This window comes from Pezoporus wallicus, unplaced genomic scaffold (assembly GCF_028554395.1).
Source record: "Pezoporus wallicus isolate ANWC-B61680 ecotype Strahan unplaced genomic scaffold, APGP_CSIRO_Pwel_v1 contig_5908, whole genome shotgun sequence".
NCBI lineage: Eukaryota > Metazoa > Chordata > Aves > Psittaciformes > Psittacidae > Pezoporus > Pezoporus wallicus.
This window is the reverse complement of record NW_026635282.1, coordinates 925,360-940,793: the sequence shown is the minus strand read 5'-3', so window position 1 is coordinate 940,793 and position 15,434 is coordinate 925,360. Positions and strand designations below refer to the sequence as shown.

Genomic DNA, 15,434 nt, shown 5'->3' with positions numbered 1-15,434 from the left:
TAAGGAAAAAAAAACAAATCATGCCTCCCGAAGACTCACAAACTTGAAGTACATCTGCAAACATCAGAAAATGTTTAGAAAGTTTGGGTAAACTCAAATTTCATGAGAATTGTTTATCCCTAATTTGCATTCATGAGTCATGTAATTGTCAATGAGTTATGAAACAGGGAAGCAGGTGGTAATGTCTGCACACTGGGTTATGAGAAGAGCGTTCTGAGGCAGGATGTGTTTCAGTCTGCAGGAGAATTACTGTGACAGAGTGAATTCTTTTTGGTTACTGGACAAAAGGAATAGATCTGAAGAAGCAGTTTAACAGGCCAGGAAGATAAATGCTCTGGCTATGTTAGAAAGTCTGTTATAAGAAAAGAAAGATGATTTCTCAGATGACAGATGTGAAAATACTGCAGGCTCAAAAAACACAAAGCACTCTTAAGGGCTTCTATTATAACTAGCTCATCCAGAGATAAGACAGTAAGATCAGAGAGATACACTTGCAATGAGGGGAAAAGAAAAAAAAGAAGTCACCCCCTCTTAATTCTGCCCAATGGCCTCATTAAAAAAAGAAAATAAAAAAAAATTCACCACCTTGTTATAAAATTGAGATCCACTGTCTGTGTTCCTCCACGCTGGCACAGGCTGTCATATTGCATGACATTTGCATATTCACATCAAATTTATACTGCTGTAGATCTTTCTCAGCAGCATTATACTACAAAAAGTAATTTACTAAATATCCAGTAATAGAGCATCCTGTGGACTAGAAAGAAGAAAAGGTCTATATTCCTCCAAAAAATTGTTTTGGAATGTGTTAAACTACGTAACTATTTTGCACTTCTGGAATGTTTCTAACCACTAGTTTTTACATGCTGCTTTTTTGGCTGCTAAAAGAAGAAAAAGTTTGAGACCAATGAGGTGGGAGTTGGGCTTCCCTAGTTCATCTGAGGATCAGTTCAGAAATTAGCAGCAGCATGACAGCTAGGCATGGGTAAACATATGATGTAGTTGTAAATCCTGGGAAAGCACTGCATAGTATTTATAGTGTAAAATTCTCCACCTGTCGTAAAGCAGGCAATCCTTTAGGCTTGTTGACAGACATATATGTCAGATTACAGTGGACAGAATTAAAGTTCTCTTAATTGCTAGATCACTACAGCAGACTAATGAAATTTAGGAGTAGCATTGTTGATTGCAAAAACATTCAGAAGTATTCTTGACACTGAGATCAGCATTTCTGACTTGTCCATTTTGAAAGATGATAGCTCTGTACTGAAAGCTAAAGGCAAATGTTTTGTCACTGGCTTGTTGCATGACAAGCTCCATTTAGGACTAAACCATCCGTACTGTGCCAGGAGATAGAAACCATGTAAAACACTACAAACTTAAGAGTCATCATGGGATCTCAACTGTATACATCTCTTCCTCACTGCAAGTCTTTGAATGGACTCTGGAAAGAAACCTGCATGGGAAAGAAGTGAAATTCTCCAGTGGTTTACTCTGAAAGCTGCAGTTCATCTACCTGAACACTTAGCTTGCCTGAAGAGTGAAAGCCATTTTATTGCAACTAGTAAGCAGAACTAGCTGGAAGAAGAAAAGGCAGGAGGTATCGATTTGGACCAAGGGTGCTAAACAGAATGAGAATCAAAGGTGAAGCAAGATCTATCAATGAGAATTTTCTTGGTTTCAGACTTCCAGTGCTCTAAGGTCTTTGAGAGAAAATGTCCCTAGGATTAAGAAATGTTTTGCTAAGCATGCTTTTGTCATTATTACCTCAATACCAGTCCATGAACATACTGAAGCTGCCAGGCTCTCTGGTGCTGTCTTGTCTTTCAGTGCATTAACAGATCGCTGCAAAGCAAATTAATCAAGTCCCATCTTTCCTTTATATGTTATGTCTGTTAGTGAACAGGTTAACAAAGCCTAGCAGATTCTAGCATTTGTGAAATGTCAAGTAAATTTGTGTGCATATGTGCATATTTCTAGACACTGCAATACCTTCAGGCTTGAAAAACAAGTAGGATCACAACAGCAACAGGCTTTAGGCAAACAGATAGAAACCCCACACTCCCGTGGTGGTTATAAATCTCCAGTTCCACACCTGCCAAATGAAGTATCATCCTTCTGCCACCATTTGCTTAATTTATGCATACATTCATCTAGGAAGTATAAGCCTGAACGTATAAAATAATCTGTATGAAGTGAGAATTCAAAACACCAAATTACTAACAATGGATGTTCAATCATCTGCTTTGAGCCTTAATTTCCAGTTTCTTCATGGACAGACTTCTGTGACCAACATGCATGTGTAAAAGCTATTGTAACTGTGCCTGCAGCAAGAGCAGCACTTGGCAAGTAAAGCGCTCCTTGAGACAAGGTGGTTATAAGATTGCATACAGCTCTATAGTTTTCTGCTCTTAACTACTGCTTAGAAATAGACCTCTTTGATTGTCATTAAGAAATTAATTTAGCCAGTTATGGTACTTGTTGCTGGTTTATATTACATTTTGCAGATTTCCAGTTTAGTGCCAATGAGATGTAAACTTCCTCTCCTTCAATACATTAAGCTAATGTACTACCACATTAATGTAATCAGATGATCACAGCACTTCCCACCATGTGCAATTTACTTTTATAGTGATCAGTGCAGAAGTCATCAAGCTTCAGTTGCGCTGTCCACTGTAATAACAATCTCCTTGCTATGTAGCTTTTAGTTCATTATTATAGTGCAGTCATACTTTCCATAAAAAGAGCTGGTGGCTATGAGAAAATATAACCTGCTGAATACAAAAGGAAAGTTAGCTTTTATGAAAAAGCTATATTTGACATATTAGGGAGAGGTCATTTCTTTCACTATACAAGCAAATACACTAAGGACAAACAGACTGGTTCTGGGTGTGCAAGGCCTTCTCCATGTGAGGATTTTCTCCCCTCAACAATACTAATAGCTGTTGTGATAATGTGTATTACTTTTTCTTGAAAATCTTGACTTATCTGTATTCTTAGATCATCACAGCAACAATTTTTCCTTACATGTATATACAAAACTGAAACCCATGGGATCTCAAAATTAGTTCTATTTTTCTGTATGTCGTGTTGTTTATACACCTTTAAACCACAATCAGCTCCTGCATGGAGACACGGGTGTGCAACACTGAAAGTGCATCACAAGTATTTGATACTGGAAATTAAGAAATTTCCCTTGTTAGAATTAGCAGAAGGAATTAGTTTTGAATGTTATGATTACAAGAACTGGAAATTTCATATTTTTCAAAGCTAAGCATGAGGTCACATGGGACAGAAATTCCAAAAGAGGGCTCACTGCATATCAGCAACTTTTTCAGTAGTGTAGTCAAATCAGGTACTAGCTCCAAGAACCTTTAGGCATCTAGGCTTGGTTTGGAGGCACATGCTTCCCGCAGTAACAGAGTGATAGAGCAATGCAAAGAGGAAATGCATAATAAACTTGCATAGTTTGTGAAACTCATAAGCTTATCTTACAAGCTGGTTACATGATATATTCTCTTTGAAAATGTTATAGATAAACTTGTGCCAGCCACAGTTCATCAATTTTATGAAATGATATTTAATGAACGCAGCAGATTCCCATAGCATAGGATTGACTACAGAACCATCATGAATAATGAACATAATGAAAGAAATCTACCTCCAAGCACAGAACAATCTACTGACTGCATCATCAGATTAAAAAAAAAAGTGACTTAAAGAGTTATTTGCAAATATCATTCTGTAAACAAATTTGAATATAAAAGCCACACAGAGTTTGTTATTCTTCAAATCTGTATTAAGAATTTGTCATCTCTGAAATGGCAATCCATTCAAAGTACAAAGGCAAATGTGCTGAAGGTGCCAGTTTGAAGTACCAGAAATACCAGAACTAGGGCAGAATACAGCTGAGCATAAATTCCTGCTAAAAGTTATCCTCAAGTGAGTGATCACCAGGGAGTAAAATGCTTGTGCCTCCACTTCATAGAGATACTCAGGAACAATAGTGCACTTATCACTAATCAGTACTATTGCCACTGTACTCCAGAAAATTGTGTTTACAGAGGCTTATTGCTTCCTTTATTTTACTGTCCCCAAGTGTAAGACAGACATGGATCAAAAATGGTGCTCACCTTTCCCCAAACAGAAATAACAATACACAAAGAAAATCCCCAAATCACTTGCCTCCCCATTCAGACAACAGTTTGAAAATAAAGAAAAAAAATAAAGAAAAAAGGATTTTGTTTTTATTTTCAGTTACTGCATACCATATTCAGGCCATTATCACATATTGAAAGATTAGTCAGCTGACAGTGTGGTCACCTGACAGAGTTGGCTCAGTTTGTCCCTTTTTAGCCATTTTCGATCCAAGCCTAAGAAAGGGAAAGTCAGATTGAACCTGCCAGTGTTAAGCCTTCTCTGGAAAATGTAGATTTCTCTATCATCTTGCTGCATTTATCATCTCTTTGCCTGCCTCCTCATCTCCTCATTAAAGGGGAAAATTAACTCACAGCAAGGAGGAGGGTGAAACAAACATCCAAAATGGGATGAGAGCTTCCAAAATACTTTACAGATAGGAGAGACGCAACTGCCACAGCAGAGATGGTGTGATAGTAACACTTGAACTCCATTCTGACAGCTGCTTAGCGCAAATGCAAACAACCACCAGGACAGGGCAGGTGAAAGCAATCTGGGTTTTTCTCCTCTGTCTTCTGAACTAAACCTGAGCTGCACTTCAGTGAGAATCTGGGATCTAGAAGTTCCTCCCTGCTGCACTACAGCACAATAGACTGTGATTTTTATTATGTAAATAAAAATGGTAAACAAAACAGTAAAGGCTTGCCCTAAAAATACTGAATATAAAAATATTGCTGTCCTTGAAGATAATTAATAAAAACCTGGCAAAACCAGAAGAGAAGTATGTATGGTCCTGTGCCTGATATGAAGTTTAGACATGTGGAATACAGAGTTTTAAAGAGGGTAGTTACACCTCAGCTGAGTTTCTTAACTGATTCATTTATGCTCCTTTATACTCCAAAAGTACATATACTCTGGATAGTGTAGTGATACCCCGACTACAGACAGAAAAGTTTTCAGTTGGTTATAGACATAGTAAGGGGAAAAAAACCCTGACTTTGTTTATTTGGAAGCTACTGTCTCCTGTGCAGAATCATCAAGAGGAAGGTATGAAATTATGACACCGAGACAGAATGGAAAAACTGGCCAAGAAGGTGAAGGAATATAAAGAAGTAGGAGGCAAGATACACTAAATGAGTGATGTGGATGCTGATTTGAATGCAGAAATGTTTACATTTTTAGGGTGAGTAAGATGTGTTTTAAGGGATCTCAGAATTAATCAGAGGCTTATTCATGCAAAGCACTGTTATGCATGGAGCCTAGTCTCAGTAACTCTGCTTCTCAGTGGCTTTTTTAATGTTTCAGGAAGCCAATTAAAAAACACAATTATAAGCAATCTGGTTATGTCACTGCATTTCCTGGATGGTAAGTCTGTAAAACGATGCTTGGACTTTGTATAATTGGGCGTACAGATGTCTCCCGGAGGAACCGTAATGTACATAGAAAAGATACATGGGTTTTTGTTTGGGTTCGTTTGGAATGAGAAGACACAGCCCTACTGCAAAGCATATTTGTGAAGCTGGGGAAAAAAAAAATAAATGAGGTTGTTGCCATCTGGCTCTTTCAAAATGATCCCTATAGAGATCTGTCTCTGTCTATTTATACCATATCCATTGTCATTATATCTGACTGTCCTGTGAGACAGCACTCTGGGCAAGAAACATAGAGAATGATACTCTGAAAATTATGGAGATGATTCTCAGTGAAAATTGGCATAGCAAGATCAGTGAATGAAGTACCTAGCTTATGCCAAATGAGTATCTGCTCTTATGAATGAGCTGCCTGTTAAAAGATTTTAGAAATACACTTGTCATGGCTGTTCTTGGTGTGCTCATCCTGTCTCAGAGACCAGGAATACGGTGAAATGGATTTTTTGCTTTCCTCTTCTGGTAAGCATTTCTGTGTATGTACAAATGTAGTCCCATTCACGCTAGTATTCATGGACCCTCTCTAATATGTATTTGTGTGTGAATACGTTTACATAAGAAAAGCTTATATATCCACCTATGACATTCTCTCTAAGAATCACTGCTAAGAGAAGCTTGGAGGCACCCTGAAAGAGAACAATTAAAGATATATAACTGTAAATTAAATACAACTACTGTATAGCTAACAATGAAGGTGGGTAGGCAGTATTTGCTATTTCATATCTTAATTCGTGAATTCAAACAGAATACCATGCTCCTCTAAAAGCTCTTCCATTTGTAGCTCGTGCCTATGTATCTCCAACTGCCCTTACCCTTCATACAATTCTCTCCTTTTTATAAGCCAATAAACCCCCTAACAGGCCCTTCCAAGGCTCATTTTCTGATTAAAAACATTGTGGGCATCCACTCAAGGAACCAAGGAACAGGCGCAATACCATGTGATTTAAGCATCCATTCACACCATTCAACTGTTAATTATTCACAGTAAAATTCCATGAGGAAGCCACAGGAAAATGTGTTAACGATATCTTAACAACAAAGGTACTAACAAAAGATACCTGATCTGGGGTAAGGAGCTGGTTTCAGCAATTGAAAGGGGCTACATTCAGCTAATGGGTTTCTCCTTTACTCACTTCATATACCACCCAAATAATAAAACTCTTTAAAATATTTGATCAGCCAAGGGAAAAAACCCATAGAAACTCCATTGACTTTTTTTGGTACATTAGAAGAAATGCTGTAAATATCATGTGATTAGAAGTTAAGTGTTCTATCAGTCTTTGTAAACTGCACCACTAAGATTCAAAAAACCCAACCTCAAAAAAAAAAATCCAAACCCCAAGGAAACCCCCACCATCAACCCTGACATAATCTTTAAAGCTCAAAAAGGGTTCTGAAATGTTGTTCTTTCTTATCAAATCCAGCCTAACACAAGGCAGGGGGCACCGACAGTTGCATTACTCACACATAGCATACTTCTCCCAGTACTAACACCCAGAAAAAAGGCTCTCTGCCTAATCATTTCTGAAGGTTTTCAAACTGGCTTTCTGTTTATTATAATAGACTTAGCATTACAGCTGCTTAGGTATGTAAATACAGCATAAAAATTGCTAGGTGTTCAAGTACAAAAGAGCATCTACAGCAAAGCAACACTGAACAGCTTAATTCTCTCCTTTTTAACTCAACTGAGAGCAATAAGGGGCAGTTCAGTGCTGGTTTCCACGACATGCCTGAAACCTCTGCTCACTGCTGGCCTAGCACACGGCTAGTTGTTTTGACAAAACACTACTATGGAAATCCTTGCTAAGATATAGGAACTTTCACTGGGGTGAAGGACTGGTGGGAATGCAAACACCTTAACATAGTATTCTCACTGAACCCTTTCTGGGCTCCACCTCACAGCAAAAGGTCTGATTCTGATGCACTATTTAGTGTAAAAGGGTATGAAATTTAAATCAAGATCAGTCATAAGATTTTTTCCTAGTGACAAATCCACTCAATCATAATTGAAGTAGGAAGTATTCCTAATGCATCCACCAGGATTTTCACCCTAACCACAGCTGCCAATTGAAAAACCAAACCAAACAAAAACCAGACAAATAAAACCTAGTTCAGGGAGTATGAAATAAGAGAACAGTGGTAGCTGGCTGATACAGGTGAACACCAGGTTAATGTTAAAATCTTCATAGGAGCTACTCTTGGATAGGCTGTGAAATGTGAGTGTTTATCTGAGCATGGACATGTACTTACATAGCAAGTCTCTAGCACATTCATTTTTCTTCAGCATTTTGCTATGCATAACTCTTCTAGAGAAGCCTGGTAGCAGATTCTTTCCCTACCTTTCAGCCACCTCTTAGAAGAGCTTCTTCTACTTTCTATTCTTTAGGGTTTACTGCTGTATCTTTTCTTCTAATCACATCTAGCTCCTTTGCTGGAGGTTGATTTTTCTTTCACATTTATTTCCTCAAGGGAAATATAATTTTTCCAACTATACCTTTTGTTCTTTTCTCTTTAAGTCACACAACTATCATTCTACATCTCCCTGTAAAAAAATTTCAATTTTATATAATCACTCAGAAGTCAAAATAGAGAACGTGTTTCCTGATAATTTTTTAGTGTTTTTGATAGTTATATAATGAGAAGAGGCTTTGCATTATACTTCTCTTGTGCCCTAGTTGGATATTATTTGTATTTAGATCTTGACACAAGCAGAGCTTGAAATTAATTTTCATGAATATTTGTAGTAAAAAGAGGAGACATTTGAAATGATAATATTTAGATTCTATTAACATGCAACTGTCCAGCTTGCAGACAGCAGAACAGAGGATCAGGAAGAAATGACCTAAGATCCCTGTAGGACTCAACATTCAGGCCTGATTCTCCATGTGGCTTCAACAGAGCAATGCTGATGTACTCCCACACAGTCTGGGCTTGTTCTCTGCAGTGCTGCTGCACACAGTACTCTTCTTTTTAACATGTTTGCCTTTGTCTAACTAAAGCTTATTTTCCTGATGTTCAACCAACACTATTAAAAAAAAAAAAAATCTTCTGTGTTTTAAAGCTCTAAAATGCAACCAATGGACTCTGTTTGGCTTGATGCTTTTTGGTTCAGTCTCCATGTGCAAACTGAAAGACCTTCAATACCTATTTCCTTTCTGATTCATCTCCCACGGATGCATAATATTCCCTGGAAACTCTTCCAGAGATGAATGTGCTGAAGTTTCACTGTGTAGGGGTAAAATATTATATTATGTAATGCTGAATTTTAGTCCCATGTCAGAAACTTTCATCTGGAGATATTACAGCACCCAAAATGTAATATTCCAACTTTTGTATTCAAGCATCAAGTATTTAACTGCCAAATAAATGCTTTGTCAGCTGGACCCCTGGGACCTCCAGTGATAATCTGGAGCTCACCAGACAATTCTCTGAGTATTCTTTTTACTGGGAATTTCTTGCGGAAGTAGCTCAAGCTGGACTGTGTCTATATAAAAGCAGCAGTCTGAAAATAAAGCAGTACTTGCATCTTACATGCCTAGATGAAACATCATCATGGGTTTATTGTCCAACGTTCTGCAGTAACAGAGAGGAATGGCAGGCAAAGCCTGGAAATTAATAAAATGATTTCATGCATGTATCTATGGGGAGTCTTCATTAACATGGAAGCTGAACCTTTTTAGAGATGGCTAGACAGTTTGCATGGTGCTCCTCCTGGCCCATTACTGATGGTATTTTATTAGCATTGACACCAAGATTTTACTTACAGATAAGAGTTTATGACAGCACAAGTGCTTGTATGAAAGGACTGCACTTCATTAGAATGTATTTTCTGACTCCGTTTATTCTTCATTAACTTTTAAACATTTTACTAATTAGATTTTACTTTGTGAAATGGACACTAAGTAGGATGGCTTTTATCCTGGTTCCTACTCAGTGAAAAAATTATGGGATTGCAGGCAGCAAATGTTAATTGAATACACAGCTGTTGCTGAGTTCTGCTGCTGCCCTTCTCTTCCTGCTGCCCTTTTCCAGACTGAAGGCTGCCATTATTTTTTCATTCTTTTGACCTCTTCTGAGGGCAGCTCAGAAAGGTCAGGCTGCTCTTTTCTTTCCTGTCCTCTAGATCAACTGTCAGTCCAGACTTCTCCAAGTATCTTTCCATAGTTTCTTATTACACAAAATCTCCCTGCACACTTTTATTCTTACCTCTGGTTTATTGTTCCAGTACTAATATATCAAAATTTAGATATCTCCAGGCACCTAGACAACCTCTTGAAAAAACAAATTATTTAAGACTTGCCATATGATCAGATAGGAGGAAGAAAGACACCTAAAGCAAAATGTGATACAACCTTCCAATAGTTTCATCAAAATTCGCTTGCTGCCTGCCCTCAGCCTGTCTCTGTGACCAAAGGGGAAACTAACAATCTTGTCCTAAAAGTTCAGAAAGATGTCCATAGGAATGGTGAGCCACTGCCTCCACCTTCCCTTTTTTTTTTTTTATTTAACCCTAATGACCCATTGCAATCGTAGCTTACATGATCATAGACACTGCTTGCTTGCAAGTCTGTCTGCCTCCGATTATTAACTTTGTTTTTTACTGGGTAATTTAAAACTAATTTCACAGAAAAACTGAAGTCTCATGAAGCTCAGCAGCTAACTAATAGGAAAGAGCCCCTACTAGAGCTTTGCATGTAGGAAAGGCAGGAGCAGTTTAAATTGTCTCTCATTTGCCCAGAGGTTGCAAGGAAGTAGCGAACAGGGGAGTCAGTACACATTTATTAACTCCACCAGAAATTTACACATAACTATAATCAGCCAAAGCATACTTCCTTTCACCATCAGATGGGGCAGAGGTTGGCGAAGAATATGGGAAGGAGCTCTGAAGCTGTCTTCAGAAGTTACTCCAGTAGAAAGTGCATCTGCAGACACAAGAAAGGAATAGGGAAAGTGTGGAAAAAGACAAGTGGACACAGAGATGACACAGAGTATAAGGATTTTAAGGGACATGGGGGAATCTGGAGTTTAATCAATGGAGAAATGCAGACCACTGAGGACAAACCCATTGCTAATTAGACTTTGTTACCCCCAGAACTTGTGGCTTACGTCCCATCACTAGCAGTAAGTACAGAAACCATATTGACAAGAGCTTCTTCTAAGGATTGACTCTATTTAGCTTTCTAGATCAAAGACAACATCTTCAAATGAATCTGGAAGACAATGGCATGAGTAGCCTTACGGGGTAACAAGAAACTTCAGCTTTTATTTATATCAGTGAAATGAGATGCAGTCACATAACCTTCAAAAGCTCAGGCAAGTCTAGTTATTTCATTATAAATGAGTGTATCAGCACTTGCTCTGTTCAGGTGTCAACATTTTTAGGTTGAGATAATATACAGAATTTTGAAGTAAAACTTTTACTGTGTTATCTTTCCAAATAGCCTGACTCCAGTATTCATACTGTGCCCTGAAAGCATAGGGTTTCCAGAGGACGCTTGCCCAGGCCTAATAAAAGCATTTGTAAAACTGTCCATAGAAATCTCTGCATATGAAATCAAGCTGATCCTGAACAGAAATGGCAATGCCTTTATTAAGTCAAGCATTTTCTTATTGAGAGATTTTAGTACTCTCATTAACATTAATAGCACGAGAGCAATGTCTTGTTCAGAGGAAATATAGCAGCGGAAGAAAGAATGCTCCAGAGAAGAAAATTTCCATGGGTCTTAAAGATCCTAGGCACAAGATACAAATGAGAGAGACTTCTGTGTCTCTGAAAAGTTACCTTGTCTTGCTGACAGAAGAAACACGTCTGACTCTGAGTCAATTAAATACTGCCCCCCAGTCTTGATTCCTATAGCCAACGAGTTTGATTTTAGCTATTCCTCATGCATTCTAAGTGATGAACATACTGGTTTTGTATAATTTGGATGTGAGTAGCACTGCTTTGGAAAATACAAAGCAAACATGTTGTATGAGTTTCTCATGTATCTGAATACAATTTGCTTACTTGTTCAACAGAAACATATATCTGGAATAAAATTCAGGAAAACTTACAGACTTTTCATCTCCCAGGTCACATACATTTTCAGGCAAAATATTATTGAGTTAAATTAGACAAGTAAATGTGGATCACCAAAGTAAGAAGGCAAACTTAATCTATCCTGAATAATCTTTTGGTTTCCAGAAGTTTTAAATCTTTAATACTGGAGAAAACCAGTATACTGGCAACTGGGCATACTGGGGTCTGATGGCATCTAAGCCAGTGCCCATTGTACCTGTATCAAACATGACTTTAGGCATACTCAAAGGTGCGGCATGGGAGGAATTAAATTTATTCTTTCATGCCTTTATAGCTAGTACGTTTTATCTAGTTAGTATGTAGCCTGATCGAATGAAGAGTGTTTAAATACTTGGTGACTTGTCACACTGGGGCCTTCAACTGTTTGAAATGATAGATTATTTTCAGACAGTTGCTACTGTTCAGTTATGCATTTTTTGTTTTGTGATGCATGTAATCAGTCACCATATCCACAAACACAAGATTTCCCAGTGGAAACAGTTTTAAAGATAGGACTTCTGTTGCTTTCATGCCATATCAAAACAGGGGCAAGCAATATGTTTTCAGCAACAAATATCTTACAAAATATACTTAGGAACTAAGGGTTCAATCCTGCCATTCCCAGAAATTTTAGGATTTACTGCTACTGATAGAATGGTTAAGGCAGTATGCTAAGTCCAGATCACTTCACATTCCAGGCAGAAAACTGTTTTGAGGGAAAAAACAGGGAGGTTATCAAATTCCAGAATAAAAGGGTAAAACACGCAAACCATTTACTCAAGAATGAATGTTAAGTTTCTTTGATTTAAACGTTTTCAACATTATTAACCATTTCTGTGACCAAAGCAGGAAGAAAAACCTGTAACCAGGGCTAAAACCTCTCTTCCTAAATACTAAAAGAACCTCCTCAATCAGGAGGAATGGACAGTTTTGCAGCTGTCCATTGCAGCACCTGCATATCCACGCCTGTGACAGAGCCCATCAGCACTTACTGCAGACACACAGAATGGTTGCAAGCCTTCTCTGGGAGACAATTGACCTACACATACCTTCTCTTGGCCCTGACAAATCTTCTGTGTTTTAGATGAAGTAAAAAGGAGAGTTGCAGGAAGTTCACCTATATTTGCCCCATACATTCCACCAGAAGCTTAGAATCTTTTGATATATTAAAACCAGAAATACTTTATGTCTCTGACAAACTGCAAGATAATTTTTGATTTGGAGATGTACAGTGATGTTACATCACTAAGTGCAAATCATCAGCCTTTAGCATGCTGAAGGCAGTCAAAATAGTATCTTAAGATTTCAAGCCTCATAAAATGTAAAAGAGAAGAACACCAAAACACAGATATGAGCTTTGTTTGTACATCCGCTTCTATTAATATTGTGTAGGAATATTCCCCCAGGACAATGAGTATGGCAAAGCTTTGCTTATACATTGCTGCCCAGAGGATACAGACACAGTTTTTATATTTCAAATCTTTGTTTTGCTTAACTTCAAAGCTATTTCCAGAGCCCCCCTGTGAGAATCAAGAAATCATTAAGCTGGGTGCTGAACAGACAGCTGGTGGCCTGATTCAGGCCTGAAGATTTTCCCTTCCCAGACAAGATTTATGTAGCCAACTTCAACAATAACTTTCCATGCCATTCTTTTTGATTAGAAGTGTGCTTAGAAAACAGTCCATTAAAACTGAATGAAAGGTCAAGTCACCATTTGGGTAATTACGTTGTTTTCAAGAGTGATCAGAGAGAACTATGGTAACATATTGTGGATTAGTATCTGCCACCATATGGCACTTCAAAATGACAAATAGAAACAATGCATATACTTTGTTAAAGAAGCAAATGGTAAGCAATTTTATAAACAGCTTTATAAAATCAACCCTTCGTATTAAATACAGGAAACCTGTGGGATATTTTGTTGTGTGCATCGCTGTTAAGTACAGACATATCTGAGACCATCAAGACCTGGGCAATTCTCTTGTTATGTCTGACTATTTGAAACTATTCCTTTGTATTATCTGAGAAATCTTTAAAGCATCTCTACCCCTAAGGAAACACTTGAGTTGCTTAAATACATGCTTAAAAGGCAAAGCAAAGACATCAAAGTACCAAGGTCGAGTACTTAGTCCCATTGAGAACAGAAAACCAAATGAAATCCTAGAAATCTAAATGACACACTTTTCATATCAGAACGGCTTACAGAACAAACCCCAAGTTTTTCCTCTTCCCTACTGCTTCCCCTTTCCACAAGCCATGAGAGAGGCTTAAAAACTTAGAACACAAAAAGATGAAAAGGTATTTTTCTCTTACCTCCTGCTTTTGAAACGCTGAAATGTACACAGGTCAGCTCAGAGGTGCTTCTGCAAGATGAGCTGCATTTTTAAATGTGGGGGGTTGAGGGGTTTTTTTCTTTCTTTTTAAAGAGAGTTCATGTATGAACCAGGTCTTCAGGAAACAAATCACATCATGATGTGAATATGATGTCTTCAAGAGCTCAGAGCCATGCGCGTTGGTGTGCCTTGAACAGCCCTGGACAACACCCACCTGGAACCCTTGAGCTCCTGCTGCTGGGAGATGTTAAGCAGAAATGGAAGCGCTCCAGCACACAACTTTGAAGGTCAAGTAATGATGTCTACTAAGGCGCCATGTCCCTGGCACCGTCCTCCCCAGCTGTGCCCGGGCCAAGAAAGCTCTTCCAGGATAACCCTTGTCCTGTAGCCTCTCCAGACAGAGCTCTGGGTTGGAAATGGCTGGCTGGAACTTTCCAGAACAACCTCTGCTGCCCCGGAGACTGTCAACACACCTGGGCAGCCCCAGGGCCATGGCAACTGCCAATCCCGTGCCTCTCTTCAAGAGTGACACTTCTCTACTCCAATGAAAACTGTCAGGGAAGGTCCCGCCCCCAAAAGGCACCTGGAGAAGGTGCAAGGGTGAGGCCGCGCTGAGAGGCTGCCTCCTGCCTCAGCCTTTCCACCCTCAACTTCGCCTCTTAGACCGGGATGAAGTCATCGACATACACAGAAAGTTCCCCCCAGAACCCAAGCACCTGCTTCCATCAAAAACCTATGGGAACAGATGGTGCGAACAATCGCATGGAAATCGTGCAGTCCCTCTCTTACCTTATCATTCCAATTACATTCTCCTAATCTACAAAATTGAAAGGTAATGAGAAGTATTTCCTTAAAACACATTAAATAACACTGTCAAAATGCAAATTTATTCATTAAATATAAATGAGTGTGTTAAATATTCATGAATTGTTGCTTGCAGTATATAATTAATCCCATGGTCTGTGTGTCCAAAAGCATTTAGGAGATAAAGAGTTGTGAAGACAGTGCTGTAGAATGATAACATTTAAAGCATGTTTTTAAAAGCAGAGGTCACAAGCCCTCTGGATCCTAAATTATTACCAGTGCTTATAATTCATTGTAATACCTCTTCATTATGTACACATGCTTTCATGATTCAAGGTTTGCATCTTCAACCCTTGCTGTCTAATAATCTATTCAAGGAAAGAAATACTTGAGAGCGGAAGGTGCCATTAAATTATCCCGTTCACTACTGATGCACTCAATACGGTACTATCCAGATTTTAAAATTCCCAAGGACTGCAAATCTGCCCTTGAAAAATGATGCAGTTTGACTCCCTGGCCCTCCTTTCTCTGAAAAAAAAGTGCATTCTGACACTAATTCGAACAATCACTGGGGCTGGTTGCCACTTCAAATGTCATGAAAAATAAAACAAAGGCATCAGCACCAGGAAAAGACTGGCCTCTGTGCTTTGTAGTCATTTGTGGATACATAAAGTC

The 15,434-nt window shown here is 38.5% G+C and overlaps 1 protein-coding gene and 1 long non-coding RNA gene across 2 annotated transcripts in view; one reads left to right on the top strand and one right to left on the bottom strand.

Annotated features, from left to right (window-relative positions):
• The window catches only part of ST6GALNAC5 (ST6 N-acetylgalactosaminide alpha-2,6-sialyltransferase 5), a 125,174-nt gene extending 111,147 nt beyond the window's left edge, over positions 1–14,027 (bottom strand). Inside the window, exon 1 of the mRNA XM_057416829.1 lies at positions 13,936–14,027. The gene's annotated coding sequence lies outside the window, so the exon portion shown is untranslated. The remainder of the gene's footprint in view (positions 1–13,935) is intronic.
• A 663-nt stretch (positions 14,028–14,690) lies between these two features.
• The window catches only part of LOC130603207 (uncharacterized), a 50,941-nt gene continuing 50,197 nt past the window's right edge, over positions 14,691–15,434 (top strand). Inside the window, exon 1 of the long non-coding RNA XR_008973088.1 lies at positions 14,691–14,787. This is a non-coding gene — a long non-coding RNA (uncharacterized LOC130603207). The remainder of the gene's footprint in view (positions 14,788–15,434) is intronic.